The sequence below is a fragment of the Thamnophis sirtalis genome, unplaced genomic scaffold, assembly GCF_051295495.1.
Source record: "Thamnophis sirtalis isolate CommonGarterSnake01/CBP01778 unplaced genomic scaffold, rThaSir2_p1.2 scaffold_21, whole genome shotgun sequence".
NCBI classification, from domain to species: Eukaryota; Metazoa; Chordata; class Lepidosauria; order Squamata; family Natricidae; genus Thamnophis; species Thamnophis sirtalis.
Window position 1 is genome coordinate 126850 of NW_028261401.1, and position 15078 is coordinate 141927.

Genomic DNA, 15078 nt, shown 5'->3' on the forward strand with positions numbered 1-15078 from the left:
AGCCGACAGATTCCACTTGGCCTTGTTATCCATCTGCCAATTACGCAGCCATAAAAGGCAGCGGGAAATAACTGAAGTGGCCAAGACACTGGATGCAAATTGACCGTGTCTAGGGTCGGAGAATTGCAAGGCAGCTAAAAACTTTGTTAGGTGGAGGTGCTCGTCCTGGATCGGGATGCGATCCTGGAGCTGGCAGAGCCACATGACCATAGTGCGATTAAAGTACGAGGCCACCGCTGCAGACTTTATGGCCCAGGGAGTGGCGTTAAAATTCTTCTGTAAGGTAAGCTCCGCGTGCTTATCCTCAGGTGTTAATTTATCAGCTGCATCTCCGGACACCACCGGAGGAGACCAGGGTAACAACCGGAGTGTCAATAGTGGGCAATTGAATGGCCTGAGCAAAGGCCTGCTCCATGTTGTAGAAGCAGCAGTCATTACTCCCAGGGTTGGAAAAGTTGGAAGGTCGGGCCCACTGGTTGGTTAGAACCTCCATGAACAAAGGAGGGGCCGGAATCTCCTCCCTGTTTGTGGCCGTGTTCAAAAACAGGGCCATATCTGGGTCCCTAGGTGGGGGCACCATGGAATCCCCAGTCCCAATCTTGGTGGTTTTCCTCGTTCAGAAGAGTCTTGAACATGGCCGGAGGAAACAGACCCAAAGAAGAAGGAGGATTGGGAGGGGCCGCGTCCTCGTCCTCCGAGAACCCCATATCCTGGAGATTCTCCTCCCCCAGGACAGAACCCTCGCTAACCATGGATGGAGAGGATGTCCTATACTGATGACAGCCAAGAGCGCCCTGAGACCTAGATGAGTAGGAACTTCTGTCCCGCTGGACAATACCCTGTGAAATAGCTGCAGAAATAAGCCTCTTGATATCCTCAGAGAGGTGGTCCAAGTCCTCTATGTCCCAATAAGAACTAGGATCCTGCGGAGCCAACCTACGGGTAGAATGGTGCGTCCTAGAGGTCCCTTCCAAAGGGTCCGCAGAACTATCCCTCGCCAATACAAGAGAAACCGAAGGAGAAGGATACCCCCTCCGCCTGGAATAGCCACGGGATCTAGCTGGGGAGACCGAGGGAGAGGATGGACTGAACCCCCTAGGCGAGGTGGAATGAGTAGAAGGGGGGGCTGATTGGGGACCTGGATCTGTTGGCCGAGGTAGGCCCGGCTGTCCTGGCCTGCCTTTTGGCCCTGGCGAAGGTCTTTTCCAGGGCCTTGTGCCTCCTGGCCTCCTCCCTTGTAGAGGCCCTAGAGGGGCGCTGAGCTGCCAAGGACTTTGCCTGGATCTGGACTCCTGCCCCAGGCCTTCTTCCACCACCATATGGCCCTCTGCCTGGCCCTGTGGAATTTCTGAGCCCTCCTCCATCGCCCCACTTACATGTCCTGGTACACAGGGAGAGAAGAAACCAGGCCTCTGTAGGCCCCGCTGGAGCCTGGGCCTTTGGGCAGAACTGGCGCTGATTCAGGCTGGTGACTCTGGCATGGGGTTTCCAACAGGCCACGTGGGCGAATAAGGCCTCAAGCATGTGGCGCTGGTCAAAATGGCCGTTGGAGCCTCGAGAACACCTGGCACGAGTAAGGCGGCAGCCGTAGAAAGCTCTGAGGCTGAGCCCAACGTCCAGGTGAAAGGACGGGCCTCAGAATCGCTGGGGTCCCCCAGAACGCTGGCTCACACCCCCCCCAAGTTGCCCTCGCTTGTGCCGAGTGAGGGAAAGCATGGCGCGCGGCAGCCACCCGAATCAAACGACGGCTCCGCAGGCAGCTCACGCATGCCTCGTGGTGCCAGCAAAGCTCTCTCCTGCCGGTAGCTAGGAAAAACAGCCTCTCTTAAAGCTGCACTTCAGAACACGACACCCCCGCAGTCCCAGGGATAGGAATAAGGGCTCCAGACCCGCGGAGGGGAGGACGAATGCCCCCAGGACCCTCCCCGACCACGGGGGAGAGGACACCCCACTGTCTAAAGCGCTTTCTTTTGCCCGCCTGTCAGAGTTAAGGCGGGCAAAAGAAAGAAAGTGCTTTAGACAGTGGGGTGTTGGGGGAGAGGAGGGAATGCTCAGGCATTCCCTACTCTCCCCCGACACCCCACTGTCTAAAGCGCTTTCTTTCGCCCACCTGTCAAAGCTAAGGCGGGTGAAAGAAAGAAAGCGCTTTAGATAATGAGGTGTCAGGGGAGAGGAGAGAATGCTCAGGCATTCTCTCCTCTCCCCCGACACCCCACTGTCTAAAGCGCTTTCTTTCTTGAGCTCTGACAGGCGAGCAAAAGAAAGTGCTTTAGACAGTGGGGTGTCGGGGGAGAGGAGAGAATGCTCAGGCATTCTCTCTTCTCCCAACACCCCACTGTCTAAAGCGCTTTCTTTCTTTCATCTGCCTGAGCTCTGACAGGTGGGCAAAAGAAAGTGTTTTAGACAGTGGTGTGCCGCGGACACAGAGGCGGGCGAAAGAAAGTGACATTTCTCCAGCCTGTGCTGGCGGGCTGCCACTTTCTTTCACCTGCCTCTGTGTCCGTGGCAGCCTGCCAGCAGAGGCGGGTGAAAGACCCACCTCTGCTGGCGGGCTGCCGCGGACACAGGCAGGCGAAAGAGACTTTTGCTGGCATGTGTTGGCAGGCTGCCACAGGCACAGGCCGGCGAAAAAAAGCGGCAGCCCGCCAGCAGAGATGGGCGAAAGACCTGCCTCTGCTGGCGGGCTGCCGCGGATACAGAGGCAGGCGAAAGAGACTTTCACCCGCCTGAGCTGGCCGGCTACCCTCCCTGCATCTCCTACCCCCTGCCCTCTCCTCACTCATCTCAAACAAACACACACACACACACAAAGTTGCACCAGGATTATTAAGTTTGAATTCCTCCCCCCCCCCAACCCACACATACAGGTACCTTTTCTTTTCCAGCTGTTTCACAGAGGATTTCAACTCTTGCCTGCCATCATGAAAATGTAAAAATGTAAAAGGAAAAAGGCAAGAGCTGCTGAGGTCAGGTTGGACTAGTTGCTGCCAGAGTCGTCATGGATGACTCTGCTTAGTGCTTAACTGTTTAAAAAAGTCTCTTAAAAAATGCCCTCTACCGGAGGAGGCAAGAGAACGATGTGCCTCATCAACATCAGGAATTTTTCGGCTTTTAACCCTTGCTTAACTCTGCTCGAGTGATCATAAAATCAGACTAGATGAGGCACGTGGTTCTCCTGCCTCCTCCTGTAGAGGGTGTTTTTAAGAGGCTTTTTTAAACAATTAAGCACTAAGCAGAGTCAGCCACTGTGACTGGCAGCAACTAGCTCAGCCTTTTTCCTTTTACATTTTTTTTTCTTTTCATGACGTCAGTGGTGAGGCTCTGCCTCCCCTGCTTCCCCTGACTGCACGTCCCTGTATTATAATTATGTAAGCAGTGTTCCAGTATTTGAGGGGCTGCCACAAAGAGGAGGGGTCAACCTATTCTCCAAAGCACCTGGAGGCAAGACAAGAAACAATGGATGGAAAGTAATCAAGGAGACCCTAGAACTAAGGAGAAACTTCCTAACAGTGGGAACAATAAAACAGTGAAATGACTTCCTTCAAATATTGTGGTTACACACACACACAATCCTCAGAGGTTTCATGCTCACACTATGGCAGCAAATCTTGTCTTCCAAATGCCCATGATTTTTTTAGACATCAATGAGAATGTAGCCATTGGCAATTATACAAATATTGTTCCAGCGTGTAATATATTGTTATAGTATCAACCCAGCATATCTACTTCTCTTTGATTCATTGAGCAAACCAGAATTCCCAAGGTTTGCATAACTAGTATGAACTACAGTTTATACATAACAATGGTTGAACTGTATGTATACATAATTTGGCTTAGTCAATAAACAATGTATAATATTAACTTAATCTTAATCTGTTTTTAAGCCTTTAGGAAATCAGCAAAAATGGGGGGGGGGGTATGTTTCTACCTTTACAAATACTCCTTGGATAAAAGTTGCTAAAATTAATTCCCTGGCATATTATGCACAATATGTTTTTTATTTAATTCTGCACCCAAACTAACATTTTTTTATTTGTGCATTTGTTAATCAAATTTATATAGCCCTCCCTCTCTCCCACTGAGATTTTGAATGGTGCGAAAAAGATAAAACAGAAAAACTAAAAAGAGTTTGATGCTAACTCATTCCCCAAAATTAAATGGCAAGTTTTAAATCCTGATGATATTCCCAATGGGACAAAAACTGATCCCGTTGTGCTCCATGCCCTAAAACTATCACCCAGTAATACAAAGACAGCAGTTGGACAATAAATGGATATCCACAAACTGCTAAGAATAGTTTGGAGCAATACCTCAGCAATTTTTGCATCCACTTTGATTTTTTTTTGTAAAAAAAAAGATATATAGTTGATCCAACCACTAAATTCACTGCATGTGGAGTAGGAATGGGGAATAGCTTAATCCTTCCTCAGTTTCATTGTTTTCAAAAACAAGGCTTCCAAAGGCATACCTCAACCGAATGCACTGGTGATAAATTGCAAATTGAATACAGTAATTAAATGTATGGTGAAGTATCTGGTTTGGGTATCTGTCCCTAAATTGGTCTATCAGTCTTCCAACGGTGCACTCATCATCACTGAAGCTAAGCACTTGGCACCCTGTTGTCTTCTTCTCTTTCCTGACATCGAGGTCACGTCAAGTATTAGTACCACTTTATAAAACCTTTTAAGATCATATTGGGTAAAATTCAGCATCCAGCTTTGGTCACTACATTTCAAAAAAGATGTTTAGATTTTGGAAAAATGCAGATAAGAGCAACTAGGATGATTAAAGGCCTGGAGACCAAAACATATGAAGAACGGTTGCAGGAGCTAAGTATGGCCAGTCTAGAGAAAAGAAGGACCATGAGGGGACATGATAGCAGGTATTCCAGTATTTGAGGGGCTGCCACAAAGAAGAGGGAGTCAACCTCTTCTCCAAAGCACCTGAAGGCAGGACAAGAAGCAATGGATGGAAACTAACCAAGAGAGTAGCAACTTAGAACTAAGAGAAACAGTCAACCAATGGAACACCGTGCCTTCAGAGCTTGTGGGTGCTCCATCACTGGAGGTTTTAAAGAAAAGTCTGGACAGCCATCTGTCTGAAATGGTACAGGATCTCCTGCTTGAGCAGGGGATTTGACTAGAAGATCTCCAAGGTCTCTTCCAGCTCTATTCTGACTCTAAATCTTTCCCAGCATTAGAGCTTTCTTCAGAGACCAAGGTCATTGCATAACCTAGGCTTTTGCGCATGTGCGAGGCAGGATGGCCGCTGGTTCCCCCTGCTCTGTCCGGTGGAGCAGAAAAACGCCAAAATAAACCGGCGTTTCGGATCGGAGCCTTACAAAACAGGGTCCCTGCAACGGAGCGAGATCCAGGGGACTCGAATAACTAATCCCTCAGAGGGTCGACGCTCCCAAATGCTCCTTCTCCCACGCGGTAGCCTGGAGTGTGCTTTGCAGCCCGTTAGGCGGGCGGAAATGGCGGCGCTTCGCTAAAGGCTTCGCTTCGGCGTTTTTAAGCCTTAGGCGTCTCAGGCAGCGATAAACAGCTTTGGACCAGCGTTTTACGAACTTTTATGGTCCTAGCCTTGGCCCTATTCCCCCTGCTGATTGAGAGGACCCTGGTGTTTATTGTTTCCGGAGGATTACTGTTATCAAAGGAGGTGGGTGACTCGAACGAGGCTGGGTGAGGCAAGGCAGCTTGCAAGGCAGCCTGCCGACGAAATGCTGGAAAAATCACGAGCAACATCTCTAACATCTCTAAAATATAATATAAATAGTTTACCCGGAAAGCCTAAGACCCAGGGAACCAAAAAAGATCAGCTGGCGCCAGGGACTACCTCTGGAGCAGAACTTTGGATTGGAAAGGGCGGCGGCGCTCTTCGGGGGCTCCGTCGCTTGTTCCTTCTCCTAGCTATGCTGGCTTGCGACGGGAGCGACCCACGACTGTGCACCCACCCCCAGGACTATCTTTGGGCCGTCAGGACACTGCAGCTTCAGATTACGGAGGTTTGGGTGACTCTGGCGGTTTCCGGGCTGCTTCTTTTGCATCAGCTGTGCGGCGGCGAGGGGGAGAATATCAACGTGGTGGCAGTGGCATCGTACTTTGGCGTCCTTATCGCCTCCCCCGCCCCTGCCCCCTGTTTGCCTACAGGGGGATTGTGGAACTGGGGAGACCACCCCTGGAATTTACAGACTTGGACGATCCTAGTGGTCTCAGAGTCTCCGGTGCTTTCTGGGCTGCCTTACCTATCTAACATCAAGGGAGTAAGCGCCATTTTGGGAACAATTACGGGGTCTTTAGGCAATTATAGCGCCTGCTCCATCTTCTCCCATTTATTTTTAATGGTGTACCTCTGGGAATTTCCTGGAAGGGTTTTTCCACCAGAAGGAAGACTCTGGACTTGTACTGTGGGTGGACAGATGATGATTACATTGCGTCTGGGTTTTGAACCCCCACAGGACATTGAGAACATTGAGAACCAATCCCTACTGCCTGAACTCGCACCTTAAATTAATGAACTTTGCGCATTTTATAATTTCTTTCCTTTTCTTTCAACTTTTTCTTCTTCCTTTGCATGGGCTATGTATGAGGTACGTATGAGATGAATGAATGTCCCACTTTTATGGTCATACTGTTGTAAATTTTGTGTTTTTTAACATTTACGTGGGGATTGTTTGGGGGAGTGTTTGAGTATGTATGATTCGGAGGACCTGCCGGGAGTTGCGGGGGCCATGGGGGTGGTTGAGGGGACCAGAGACACGGGAGAGGGTCGGGGTATTGCGGTCGTAACAGGGAGGGGCAGATACGGCGGGGACTTTAGGGCAGGCCATTACCGGGGAAGGAGGGTTCGCTACATTGCAGAGATCCCTCCTTCCGGCCCTAGGAGTCCCACTCCAAGACCAGATGGCGTAAGTAGTCAGGACCCTGGTCTCAGGCTGTTGTCGCTAAATGCCAGGTCTGTTGTCCATAAAGCTCCTCTCGTCCGGGACTTAATTTTAGACAAGAGGGCAGACCTGGCATGTATTACTGAAACCTGGCTGGGCCCAGAGGGAGGAGTCCCCCTTGTAGAGCTGTGCCCAGAAGGATTTCAGGTGCTGCATCAGCCGAGAGCCCAGGGAAGGGGTGGGGGTGTGGCCGCCGTTATCCGGGAGTCATTAGTTCCTCGTAGGGTCCCTGCTCCGGAGATTGTCGGGTGTGAGTCTTTGCTGTTAAAGTTGGACCTCAAGGGTCAAGTGGGTCTGCTGCTAACGTACCTGCCTCCCAACAGCGTTGCAGCAGCCCTCCCCTCGCTCCTCGAGTCGGTAGCCGAGCTGGCAATTGAGTTCCCTAGGTTGATGGTCCTGGGGGACTTCAACTTGCCGTCGCTCGGTGAAAACTCTGATGGGGCGCAGGAGTTCATGGCCTCCATGACAGCCATGGGCTTGACCCAAGTAATTCAAGGCCCAACCCATTCAGCGGGACACATGCTTGACCTTGTATTTCTCTCGGAGCAGTGGATTTGTGACCTTGGTCTGAGGGGGAGCGACATCATACCCCTGTCGTGGTCAGACCACTGCCTACTGAGGCTTGACTTCCGGAGGCCAAACCCCCACTGTAGGGAGGAGGAACCGACCAGGTGGTTCCGCCCCAGGCGCCTTATGGAACCGTCAAGGTTCCAGATAGAGCTTGGGGTTATTCCTGACACTCTCGCCCACAGTCCGGTGGAGGCTCTGGCTGCTGCGTGGCACTCGGCAGCGTCGGAGGCCCTCGACCGGATTGCACCACTGCGGCCCCTCCGAGGCGGCGGATCCCGGAGACCTCCTTGGTTTACCGAGGAACTCCGGGAGATGAAGCGCCGGAGGAGATGCCTAGAGCACCGTTGGAGGTCCGATAAGTCCGAATCGAACCGAGCAATGGTAACCACCTGCACCAGGGAATACACCAGGGCACTCAGGGCAGCAAAAAGATCTCACATAGCCACCCTGGTTGCATCCGCTGAGTCCCGTCCAGCCGCCCTGTTTAGGATAACCCGCTCCCTATTGAACAAAAGGGAGGCGGGGGAACCCTTGCAGGGCAGAGCTGAAGAGTATGCCCAATTCTTAGCGGACAAAATTGCTCGGTTTCGGTCGGACTTGGACTCCACCTCCGCAGTTCCAGCCGTGGCACAGGGGGATCAAGTAGAACAGCTCTGGGTTGAGTTTCAGGACGTTACCCCCGGGGATGTGGACAAGGCCATGAGAGCTGTAAGTACCTCCACCTGTGTCCTGGATCCGTGTCCCTCATGGCTGGTTACGAACTGCAGTGAGGTGACACGAGGCTGGATCCAGGCGGTCGTGACCGCCTCCCTTCGGGAGGGGAACTTCCCCGCCGCACTGAAAGCGGCGGTGGTGAGACCCCTCCTGAAGAAACCATCCTTGGATCCAGCTGTCCTTAATAGCTATCGCCCTGTCTCCAACCTTCCCTTTTTGGGGAAGGTTGTTGAGAAGGTGGTGGCCTTCCAGCTCCAACGGTCCTTGGAGGAAGCAAACTACCTAGACCCCTTCCAGTCAGGCTTCAGGCCCGGTTACAGCACAGAAACCGCTTTGGTCGCATTGATGGATGATCTCTGGAGAGCCAGAGATGAAGGACATTCCTCCATCCTGGTCCTCCTTGACCTCTCGGCGGCTTTCGATACCATCGACCATGGTATCCTTCTGCGACGACTGCGGGAGGTGGGAGTGGGAGGCACCGTGCTACGGTGGTTCTCGTCCTACCTCTCGGACAGGTCGCAGTCGGTGTTAGTGGGGGGGCAGAGATCGTCCCCTAGGCCCCTAAATTATGGGGTGCCTCAGGGTTCGGTCTTATCCCCCCTACTATTCAACATCTACATGAAACCGCTGGGAGAGATCATCCGCAGGCACGGGATTAGATACCATCAATATGCGGACGATACTCAATTGTATCTGTCCGCCCCGTGCCAACTCAATGAAGCGGTAGATGTGATGAGCCGGGGTCTTGAGGCCGTTATGGGCTGGATGAGGGTTAACAAGCTTGTACTCAACCCAGAAAAGACCGAGTGGCTGTTGTGTTTTCCTCCCAAAGATTTGACAAATATTCCATCACTCAGGCTGGGGGGTCAAATTTTGCACCCCTCAGAGAGGGTTCGCAACTTGGGAGTCCTCCTGGATCCACAGCTGTCATTCGACCACCACCTAACGGCTGTGACCAGGGGGGCATTCGCCCAGGTTCGCCTGGTGCGCCAGTTGCGGCCCTACCTGAATCGGGAGGCTCTCACAACGGTCACTCGGGCCCTTGTGATCTCTAGGCTGGAATACTGCAATGTGCTCTACATGGGGCTGCCCTTGAAGAGCATCCGGCGACTTCAGCTAGTGCAGAACGCAGCCGCGCGAGTGATCGCGGGTGCACCTCGATTCACCCGCATAACACCTATCCTCCGCGAGCTGCGCTGGCTGCCTGTTGATCTCCGGATGCGCTTCAAGGTGCTATTAATCACCCATAAAGCCCTACATGGCAGTGGATCTGGATACTTGAGAGACCGCCTTCTGCCAATTACATCCCTGCGACCAATAAGATCCCATAGACTAGGCCTCCTCCGTATCCCATCGGCCAGCCAGTGTCGGCTGGCAACTACAAGGAGGAGGGCCTTCTCAGCAGTAGCCCCGGCCCTTTGGAACGACCTCCCCGTGGAGATTCGTACCCTCTCCACCGTCCAAGCCTTCCGCTTAGCCTTGAAGAACTGGCTCGCCCGTCAGGCCTGGGGATAAGGACAGTTACCCCTCCCGAATGATGTATGTATGTTGCCTACCATTTTATTATATGTCTCTATCTTGATGTTTGTATTCCCCATCCCCAGTTTTATGTGAGCCGCCCTGAGTCCCCTCAGGGAAAAGGGCGGCCTACAAATTCTAATAAAACTACCAAAACTACCAAACATGAAGTAGAATAATTTGACTGTTGTGCCTCCAGTGAGAACGCTGGTTGATTATCCATTTATTCTTTTTGTCGCTGTCCATGGTACTCAGGGACTACGCTTAGATGCTTAGAACTTTAGTGTTCTAAGCATCAGTTCTCTTCCTATTCTGCTTCTTTGAGATCCAACCTCTGCTTCCATGGAGTGTCACAGGTAATACCACAGTTTGCGCAATTCTGATTTTTTTTAGATATAAGCACATCATAGAATTCAAATATCTTTTTCAAGGTCTTCATAGCTGCTATAGTTAAGTGGTAGTCTATATATTATTTTTACTGTTCCTTTACTGTTGATGGTTCATCTTAAAAGGCGAAGTTATCCATCATTTTGATTTATTCATTGTCAGTTCTAAGACTATTGTTCCACCCATTGCTATTAGTTTATATTTCTACAAAATTACAATTCTAAATTTCAGAAGAGCCTTATTCTTGGATCATTTTAATAGACTCCATGTAACAGTCTTGAACATTTTTTAAAAAAATTACTTAGGTAGTTGGATTTTGCCATTGTGATAATGGAATAATTGAAATCACAACTCATGTTTTTCATGTAGCCATTTTTACAGGCCTCCAAACCCCATTAATAACTACATTTTCAGGGCCCTCAGATTTAATGACCTTGAATGACTCGCTGACAAAGTAATACATTGCCTTAAACAATGAAAAATATGGCTTTAGAGTCTGTAAAATTCAGCAAGCGAATGTTTGGTCTTTCTTACTGCTATACTGTTATCCCAAAGGTTATCCAAAAGATATTGTCAACAAGTCAGGACAGGAGCCATCAAAAGCAAAGCTTCAATTGTGATGTCACAAATCCCAATGACATTTTTACTACATCCTGCTGACATCGCTGTTTGTGCTTTTTTGTTACATTGCTTGATCAATAACCATACCTAAGAATTCCTTCCTTCCTTCTTCTTTCTCATCTATCCACTAAATATCTTCCAAACAACCATCCACCCACCCATCCATCCACCCACCCATCCATCCACCCACCCTCCATCATCCATCCATCTCTATCACCCACCAAACATCTAATTATGCAGCAGACATCCATCTATCTATCCATGCATCCATCCCTCTGTGCATTCATATCTACCTACCTACCTGCCTGCCTGCCTGCCTACCTACCTACCTATCTCTCTCACCTGTTTAACTATCTAACTATTTCTTATCTATTTTCCCCATTCACCAACAGAGAGTGTTGAAGAAAGGGAGAGGCCAGGCCACCAGGGATCCCTCCGCCTGAACCCAGCGCTTGGGAGCAGAGCCCCCATGAAACAGGGCCAGGCCCGTTGGGCTTCTTTTCCAGCTGAGACTCAGGTTCCTCGTCCTCGTTGTCCCCCCTTGGCCGCCTAGAAGTCCCCTTGAACCTCCTGTGTCGCCCCACCCACCCTCCCTCTGGAGCCCATGGGCTACGGCTGGCGTATGCTGGGAGGCTGCCTGGAGGCAACCCCGGCCCCAAATACTCTGCTTCTTGCAAGGCTGGCTCCCTTCCCGGGCCGAGAAGGCCCTTCCCGGGCCTCGCACGCCACCCCCCACCCCACAGCAGCTCCTGCAAGGAGAAGGCCTCCTTCCTGAGGGTGGGGGAGGAGGGGCTCGGTTGCCCTGGAAACCCAAGCTTCTCCGCAGAGGGAGGGAGGGAGGGCGGAGGGTTGCCGTGGAGACGAGCGTTCGCGCGGGCAGAGGGCGGGTCGCCTCAATGGCGGCGCTCAGTTACCGTAGCAACGCGGTGGGAGGGAAGCAGGCCGCTGGCCTGCTTTGCGGCCTAGGTCACCCTCAAACGCGGCCGCGAGGGGCTCCGGTGCCGCGGGAGCCTGGCCGACCCCCTCCACATATCCTACGGGACCGAGACCCATGAAACGCCGCGTCCCCCAAGTCGGGACGACCTAGGGAGAGGCCTACCTGCCCGCCCGCCGGTCGGGGAGCCGCTGTCCGCTGGTTGAGCGGTGCTGGAGAGGACGCGCATGCGCACCTGACTCAAAGGCAGCCGCTTTGGGGCCGCCGAATGGTCGCCCACGGGCGCCCGAAGCCCCAAACGCTTGGGGTTTGTTTGTTTGTTTGTTGTTGTTGTTGTTGTTGTTGTTGTTGTTGTTGTTGTTGTTGTTTTTGCATGATTCGTTCCACTAAGCACCTCTTCCTGGCTCCTGCAGGGTGAGATAGGTAACATTACATAATAATAAGTAGCAGCTCAACTTGGTTGTTGAGATCCCAGCAGAAAAGAAAAAGGGGGCACGGAGAGGCTATGGGTTCCACCCCAAGATGACTTTGGTAGGTCACCCTCTGATGCCAGCCTAGAAATTGAATAAGAATCTTCCACTATGCCAAATTATCCTTAGTTCTACAAGGGAGGGAAAAACCATGGCCTCTTCTCTGCTTGGATATTCAGCAATAAGGTCACCAGCAATACTTGGCTCCTGTCATTCTTTGTTTCTTGGGATTTCTTCCTCCAAAACACAATTTTCTGAGTACATCGTGTTGGTGCTTGTTTTAGAGCAGCGCAACAACCCATGCAAGTCCTCTCATCCATGGAACGGCTGGAGATTGCCACCTCCTTGCATTAATTACAATTTGGGCTAAGATTGGAAAGCAACGAGGAAGGAGAAGAACGTTCCCTCGGCCTCGAGAGATGCAAAGGAAACAAAATGGTTGCAATTCATCCAGTTAAGCGAAAATTGGTTTCCCACAGTCACACTAGTGGCGGCAATGAAGGAATGTCAAAAGAGGCATTGGGAAATTGTTGCATGGGGTATGAAGGAGAAGAACCCTGGTTGTCAATATTACTTCACAAGGATTAATCTGTTGCAGAGGATTTGAAATAAGAAACACGTGTCTTTGTAAACATCGGAAAGAGGCATTTGCACTCTCCTTTTCTGGAAGAGTAACCACCATCATTGAACTTATGGATGGCTCCCAACAAGGAGAAGGTTGACCAAGAAAAACATCCTGGAAGACTAGGGGAATTATACTGAGTAGAACTCTTATCAGTTGTGTGTGTTTCAATGAGTAAGGTGCTGAAATCCAATTAATTAATCTTTGCCTCTTGAGGACTTTGATCTTTACACGTCCTTGTGAATTTTCAGAACTCCAAACGATGATACGAGTCTGGAAGGCCTCAGGAGGGACTGAAAAACCCTTTAGGGGAAAGAAGACTGTGTTTCCCTTACTCATCACAGCTGCTGGACAGCAAATGTGAAATTGCTTCTCCAGAGGCCTTCACTGGCCCTTTCAGGTAGTCTTTAGCATGATTCAGATTCAGATTCAAATACTGGTGTCTGGAGCAGCTTTTGTTTGCTGAAATGAAAAGGAATGCCGTAGCATCAGTCTGCCAAAAGGAATGGGTCAGTTGCCATTGAGTTTGCTACACAAGTCAGCCGGGATGAGTGTAAAATGTGTTACAAGTCCATTTGAGATTATCAACTGTAGAATTTCCATTGGGTTTAGACCAAGCTCATGAAATCTTATGTTGTTTAATAAAATGTGCTAGTTGGAAAAGATACTGATTTAAGAAGAATAGAATAACAGAGTTGGGAGGGACCATGAAGGACTTCTAGTCTAATCTCCTGCTCAAGCAGGACACCCTATACCCGTTTTGGGGAACCTATGGCATGTGTGCCAAACGTGGCATGCTGAACCCTCTCTGTGGGCTCATGTGAAGTCGCCCCAGCACAGCTAGAAAAGTGTTTCTCCATCACGTTTCACTCAATCAACTCCAATTCACGAAGTTGGAATTGATTGAGTGAACATTTTCACTCATGCACTTCACAACACGGAAGGCAGAGTCTCGTCCTCCTCCTGAAAGCCATTATGACGCGGAGCTACAATGCCACCCTGCGTTTCTTTTCCTGCAGAGCTGCTGGTGTTGGGATGCCCCAATTCCCCATCAGCCAGCTGAGTGTGAGCGCGCTGCTCCTGGGCTCGTTGGCCTTTAGACATCATTCCCACCACCCAGCACCAGTTCAGGGGTTCCTCCCCCCCCCACAGGTGGGAGAGAGAACGAGGCAGAGAGAGGGGGGGAGGAAAGAGAAATGATATTACAAAAGGTTTTTTTTATTGTTGCTAAACATAATGTTTCAAAACCAGAAAAAGTCACCCCAAAGGAGTCTGTGAGGGTTGAACACCGAGAGACACGGATTTCCTCTGCCTTCTGCGTTCCCATCCCACGCTGAAGCGAACCAAATGGGCTGGGGTCTTGCCACTAAGCGGCCCTGCCAAGCCCGCTTGGAAACTCCACTGAGCACGGCTCCAATTGTTCGGCAGACGCATCCCTCTCAGCCACTGCCAATACCACAGCAGTGGCAGGGAAGGTGCTCAGCCTGCCTTCTTTTGCAAGCCAGTGGTGGGGTTCCACACTGCCGCCTCCCAGCCAGAGTGTCACGTTTGTTTGCTTGCTGGTGGCCTTTGAGGAGGAAGCTGTGCTCAGGCTGCCTGGGCCCACGCCGCTGGGGGAGAGAGGGAGAGGGAAATGGGGGGGTCTCCCTGACAGGATCCAGGTTGGAGTTGCCTTATTTTGTGTGGATCTCTAATGCTTGGCTTTGTCTTCCAGCCTCCACTCTCCCTCAACAGCCCAAGTGGTTGGATTTACACGGCACGTGAAGCTAGACAGGAGAATATGGATGGATGGATAGATGGATGGATGGATGGATGGATGGATGGATGGATAGATGGATCAGAGAAAGAGGGGGGAGAAAGGGAAACAGAGAGAGAGGAAGAGAGGGGGAGGAAAAGAGAGGGGGAAAAGGGGGAGGGAAAGAGAAATGGCATTACAAAATGTATTTATTGTTGCTAAATGTAATATTTCAAAAGCAGAAAAAAATGAAGAGTTATAAAAGTGCATTTATCACATTTTTCTTAGAACAATTAGCTGAACTCTGCATTGTTTATCATTATTTTAGGTAGTAAGACTGCATTATTCAGGTTAAATTGCCATGTTGGCACTTTGCGATAAATAATGGGTTTTGGGTTGCAGTTTGGGCACTCAGTCTCTAAAAGGTTCGCCATCACTGCCCTCTAGCATTTCAGACCAATACTTGTCCAATCTCTTCTTAAAAGCCTCCGGTGATGGAGCACCCACAACCTCTGGAGGCAATCTAATTCTATCGGTTGATTGTTCTCACTGTCAGGGAAT

The 15078-nt window shown here is 50.5% G+C and overlaps 1 protein-coding gene across 2 annotated transcripts in view; it reads right to left on the reverse strand.

The window, feature by feature from the left end:
- Window positions 1-11996, reverse strand: part of LOC106557100 (oxoglutarate dehydrogenase L) — a 90600-nt gene extending 78604 nt beyond the window's left edge. For both annotated transcript variants that reach the window (XM_087703107.1, XM_087703106.1), the window contains exon 1: window positions 11856-11996. The gene's annotated coding sequence lies outside the window, so the exon portion shown is untranslated. The remainder of the gene's footprint in view (window positions 1-11855) is intronic.
- Between the last annotated feature and the right edge of the window lie 3082 nt (window positions 11997-15078).